The 5,714-nt window shown below is 42.8% G+C and overlaps 1 protein-coding gene across 11 annotated transcripts in view; it reads left to right on the forward strand.

Moving 5' to 3' along the window:
- Positions 1 to 5,714, forward strand: part of RIMKLB (ribosomal modification protein rimK like family member B) — a 53,463-nt gene that overhangs the window by 2,637 nt on the left and 45,112 nt on the right. For all 11 annotated transcript variants that reach the window (XM_017735906.1, XR_001862467.1, XR_001862462.1 and 8 more), the window contains one exon: positions 1,056 to 1,557. The gene's annotated coding sequence lies outside the window, so the exon portion shown is untranslated. Of the gene's footprint in view, positions 1 to 1,055; positions 1,558 to 5,714 lie in introns of those variants that run through there.

Raw genomic sequence — 5,714 nt, forward strand, 5'->3', positions numbered from 1 at the left:
CGGGCTCGCCCGGCGGCCGCGTCCCCGCACAGGTCCGTGGTGATCGGCGGTGGCTGTGGGGGCTGATCTTCACGTGATGGAGCCAGGGGTGTGTGTGGCTGGCGTTGGGTCTGGCAGCAAGATCTTCTCAACTAGGTTTCCTCTCCCCTTTTGTTTTCCGGTGTTTAAAAAAGAGCTGGTGGCACATCGGTGACTTTACTGCCTGGGATCTTACCAGGGGCTCCGTTTTCCAAGTGTGCCACTGTTAATCTTGGATTGATTCCATCATTTAAGCAAGCATCCTCTAGACATGTTATTTTGGTTTGGGTTTTTTTGTTTTTTCTTTTTCTGGTCGCCGTTTATAAACCGCTGTTTATTCCGGTGTTTAAAAAAGAGCTGGTGGCACATCGGTGACTTTACTGCCTGGGATCTTACCAGGGGCTCCGTTTTCCAAGTGTGCCACTGTTAATCTTGGATTGATTCCATCATTTAAGCAAGCATCCTCTAGACATGTTATTTTGGTTTGGGTTTTTTTGTTTTTTCTTTTTCTGGTCGCCGTTTATAAACCGCTGTTTATTTTCCGTGGTGGAGTGGGTTCTAATGCATAGGAATACATGCTCCTAATGCATAGAAATACGCGCTTCTGAACTGAAACGTACTTTTCTCCAGTCTCATCTGAATCCTAAGGGTTATTCTGGGGGAGAGGTTTAAAGGTTTAAAGACTCACAAATAAATAGGAATAGTTTTTCTAGGTTTAGAAACTTAATTTCCTCATATGTTCCCGTGTAGGTACGGATTTATCTATGCACTGAACGCACATTCTTAAGTAAAAGAACAAACTGCTTAGCCTTATGGGTTTCTTCCCCTTAAAATTGGTTTCTGTGATAGTGTATTTGTGTAAAATATTTAAAGTTGCACATTTCCCCTAATTATGTTCATGCCATCATTTTCTTTTGACTTTGCTTACTGTTTTGAATAGCACCTTTTCTTCCTTTGGGATTTAATTTATCTTTATTTCATACCTTTGTATGTTTATATCTAATAGGGATGTTTCTTCTTTTTTCTTTTTCCTCTAGGTGTTGGTGACTTCAGTCATTTAGGGGTTTAGTTCTGAGGAAGCAGAGACACAAGGATTGAGTTTCTTTTACATAGAAAGCTACAGCTGTTCACCAGTACTCTTTTTACTCCTTCCCATCCTTCCCTGCTCCGTAGGGGAGAACAATTTGGGAATTATTTTAAACATTCATTTACTCCCCCTTCCCTCCCTCAGAAATCTACCCTGGTCCCAAAGGCATTCGGTAGACAGTGCCTGACAGGACCAGGAGAACGTTATCATCGCTTGCTTGCTTTGGGAGCTGCAGTAGTACCCTTCCCTCCTTTGGGGTGTAGTGCAGAGAGGCATCCAGAAGATTTCCTGGCCACCCTTTTTGGTTAGTGGAGGATCCAGGAAAAGGGGTACCTAGCAAGACACGTGACCTCCTTAAGGGAGCCAGAACTGAAGCAGCACTTGGCACGCTGAAGGAAACACCCATCTTTAGTGTCTTTTTCGTCTTCCACTCCTTCCTCACCAAATTTCTGGTAAGCCTCTTCAGCCCATTCATTCACGCAATGCATGTTTCCCTTCCCCCACTCCATGCGCTGGGAGAGGCATGCACAGAGACTGTGGGGTGGGGGAAGGGAGGAGGGAAAACTGGCTGTGTACACACGGATCGGGGAGGAGAGGGGGTATTGTACCACACTGCGGGGGAACCTGGCACAGGTGGAAAAGCAGCCGATGTGGGAGGAAATGGTGTGTTTTATTTGCACACGGCTGTGCGTGCGCACACAGGGACAGTGGAGGGGCGTGAAAAAGCTGAGAGCCTGTTGTTGGAAAAAATACCAAGACCGAAGTAGAAGGGTGGCTGATGCTGACCAGTATTGGGCTCATGTTGCAGGGAGGAAAGAGAATGGATTATTTGGTGGTGATGAAGTGGGGTGTGTGAATGAGGAATCTTGCCTTCTACCTGCAAGCATGAACACAGAGAAGGAAGGATGGGGGGTGTGGATGTCCGCCTTTCAGAGGCAGCTGTGCCTGGGAGGATTGCTGCTAGCATCTTGAACATCACTCGGTGCTAAGGTGGAGACAAGGAGATGAAAGCCATCATGGGGAGTGTAGTTGCCCATCTGCAGGGGTGGGAATGAATGGGAACAATTAATGTATTCCCATATCCTTTGGCTGTTGCAGTCTATGAATCTCAAAGGGAAAAGGAGGTGAATACTGTGATGTGCTTTCAAAGAGGTGTGCTTGGGGTTCACCTGCCCGCAGAGACTTTCAATTCTCCGATGCATGTGTAGGGGGTGGATGATAATGCAGCAGCAGTGGACAGATTGCGCTGCAGCTTTTCAATATATTATATAAAATGCATTTAAATAAATATTTTAATTTTTCAGATTCTTCAGCTTTTAAAAATGTGTTCTTTCCAAAGATTCTCAAACAGTTATGTGACAGTCTTAGGAAAACTAGTTTCTGGTACGTAAAAGAGGAATTTTTCTTGATGTTGGCCTTAAGCATCACCATGAAGCAGCATTGTCAGGAACGAGTTGATTTATCTTGGATTTATTTTTCTAAAGATGTCAGTTCTTTTCTCTATCACCATGTGATATATTCATCATCCATACATATTTCCTTAACATTTTCTTTAGATGATTATCATTCTGGTATCTTTGTGTGGAAAAAAGAATCACTTGTGCTTTATGCTCGAAACAGCTGTGTGCAGATCTGGTCTCCCTATGACATAGAAAGTCCTATTTCTGGGATGTTTCAAATACTGCTTTCTTCTCATTAAGGTGAGACAGAGACTTCCATGGCAGTGTATGATGGATTACATGCTGGGTCATGTGCTGGATGACTGTTCATTAGCTGTGTAACTGGTCTGCTATCTGAAATTGACTTTATAATTCAGATCTGCCTTGAGGTGTCTCCTGAAGGATATAACTTGCAAACATCTGCCAACCATTCTTAGGTCTTCGCTGTCTAGAAATGTGGCCTTCCTGCCATTCTAGAAACTGCTGTAGTGGTAGAGACGATTGGTTTGTTGGAAATATTTACTCAGTTTCAAGCCTTAGCTAATTAGTGATGAAAAGGAAGTCAAAATACCTTTTCCAGCTTGAATAGCACTGTTCTGAAAATAAGTATTAAGGGATAAGCATTAATGATGTTGTTGGTGTTACTCATAGTGAGGCAAGTGCTTGGAGCACTGTTTTTCCTAGTTCTCCATTTCCCGTGGCGGTTGTGACTGTCAGTCTCTTGCTCATTCCTTCTCCCTTCCCTGAGATTTTTATTGTCAGTATCTCAGCTGTAGGGATTAAACATGCCTAGAGATATGCTAAAACTAAGATTAGGTTTTACGTCTCTGTTAACCACTGCAATCTGTGGAGTTTGTGTTATCTGAACAGTGCTGTAACTGAGAGTCTGAGCCAAGCTCTAAAAAAGGGGTGATTCTGGGAGGGGCTGCTGGTAATAACTGTTCCACTAACTCGTTTCCCAGATCCCGCTGTAGTCAGTGGGTGTGTGCTGCAACATCAGAACACAGGTCAAGCAGGTGAAATAGCTAGATCACGTTGATCCTTGGTGCTATGAAACATCTGGGATTCCATTCAGCATTCCTATAGGGAAGACACGACCTAGACTTTTTAGTTTACAAAAGCATTGAGTAGTTGCATTCTGAATAAAAAGAATACTGGGCTTTTTTTTTTGCATACTAGATACCTTTTATCTTACACATTTATCAAAAATACATAAATTGATTAGTATATCCTGATAGTGGGTTTCTTGTTTCATCTTAAGGTAAATGCATCATGATGAAAAAGAAAAAGAAACTAGTCTATTTTTCTTCTACTTTTGGGTGTTGAAATGGGGAGAATGAGTAAATGAGCCATGGAGACCAATCTCCCATTCCTGGAGGCTGAGTGAGGTGTCTAATCTTCTCTCTGAAGAGAACACCTCCTTCAAGGCAAAAAGTGGTCTTCAGAGAAGATTTCCAGATCTCTCTAGGCAGCTGATCTGATTGGCTGAATTCCCTGTTATTTCAATAAAACATATTCATGTATGATGTAAAGTCAAAAAGGAGCACAGTGAGTGCTTTTGTTAGAACAGCTGCTAGAGGTGTACTGCAAATTGAAGGAATGTGGGAGGAAATAGGTTTGCATGTGCCGGGGAGGGAAGGAAGCTGCTGTGTGATTGCTGGAGTAAGGCCTGGCTTAAGCAATTACGAGGGTGCCACAGCTGAAAGTTGAGGTGAGAGTTCATTCCCTCTGGAATCTGTTCCACGCAGTGTCTTCCTGAAGCAGTTGTGGCAGTGTCTGCTCGGCCGGCATGACACGCAGTTTGATTTTTACCACAGACCTTTTCCTTTGATACCACCCTTTTTCCCTCTCCCAGCCTGTTACATGCAGTTAAGTTTATGGTTAGTTTTTGCTGTCTAATTCCATAAATCTGTGAAGTAGTTATTGAAAGATTGTACTTACTTTGATTGTAGTGACTTTGAGTGAAAACTGCACTTGAAGTGGCCATCTTGAAGTTATTTAAACATCTGCTCTTCCCCTTATATATACCATAGTTACTTTGCAAGAGATGCTCTCACGGGTTAGGAAGTATTCTATGCACACCCAGCATTGTCTGAGGCTGTGTCTTTTAGATTGAAATGGGTGGAGTTGGTTTTCAGGGAAGAGTTCTGGCAATAATATTCAACTTCAGAGCTTAATGCTTTTGTGCATCTGACTGCAAGGCCAGCTTTCCTCCTACAAACCATTTTCTTGAGAATATGGGAGGGATTTTTAAGATGTTTAGGTTAATAGGGTAAATTGCAAGTTCTGTTATGTGAGACTTCTTACACAATCAAAGTAGATTATAAGGTGAGGCTGAAGCTGATGAATATATTCTGGTTTTGGGAGCAGAATGTTAGTGTGGAAAAGAAATTCTTTTGGGCAGAAGAAAAGTATGGTATTGGGTTGGAGGCAAAGGATCCAAGAGTTAGGATTGCTGGTTTCTGCCTCTGCTGCTGGCTTGTAGCTTGTTCTAAAGTGAGCTTCTTAGTCTTTACTTCCAGACTTCAGATTGTTACCTGCCTTTCTTATGGTAAGATGGGAGCTTTTGGATATAGATTTATAAAACCATTAAGATTTTGAGCAAACGAGATGCAGTATTAGGAGGGAGATGAATAGTCATAACCAAGGCATTTTTGTACACATGCTGGTCTAATGTGCCCATTGATATATATGGATGGCCCTTCTTGACAATGTTGTAACTTCTTTCAAAAGTAGAAGATGGAGGAAAGAGAAGGATATACCTTTTTTTCTTTCTTCTTTGACCCTTTGCTGATTTTTAAGAAATTAAGTGCTGAAATGACAGGGAGACATGATGGTGTATTTAGGGGGGTGAAGGTGGGGTCACGTAGAGAACAGGTTTGAGGAAAATTGAAGCAGATTGGCAAAAAAAGCAAAAATGGGGAGAAAGTACTTGGTTCTTATATCCGCGTTCGAACCAGTACTGAGGGGGAAAAAGCCTCAAACCACAAAAAGCCGAAGTAAAACTCCAAGCAGGTTGGAAAGAACGTGATGGTTTCTGATTTATGTTTTTTTTTTTTATCGCCGAGGAAGTGTGTGTGGTGTGTTTTTCCATGCCCTCGGCGTTCTCTGGCTGTTCTCTGGGATGCGCCCGTCGGGGCCGGGGCAGAGCGGCGCTGCCCGGGAGGGGT

Source organism: Corvus brachyrhynchos, unplaced genomic scaffold, assembly GCF_000691975.1.
Source record: "Corvus brachyrhynchos isolate BGI_N302 unplaced genomic scaffold, ASM69197v1 scaffold44, whole genome shotgun sequence".
Lineage (NCBI taxonomy): Eukaryota > Metazoa > Chordata > Aves > Passeriformes > Corvidae > Corvus > Corvus brachyrhynchos.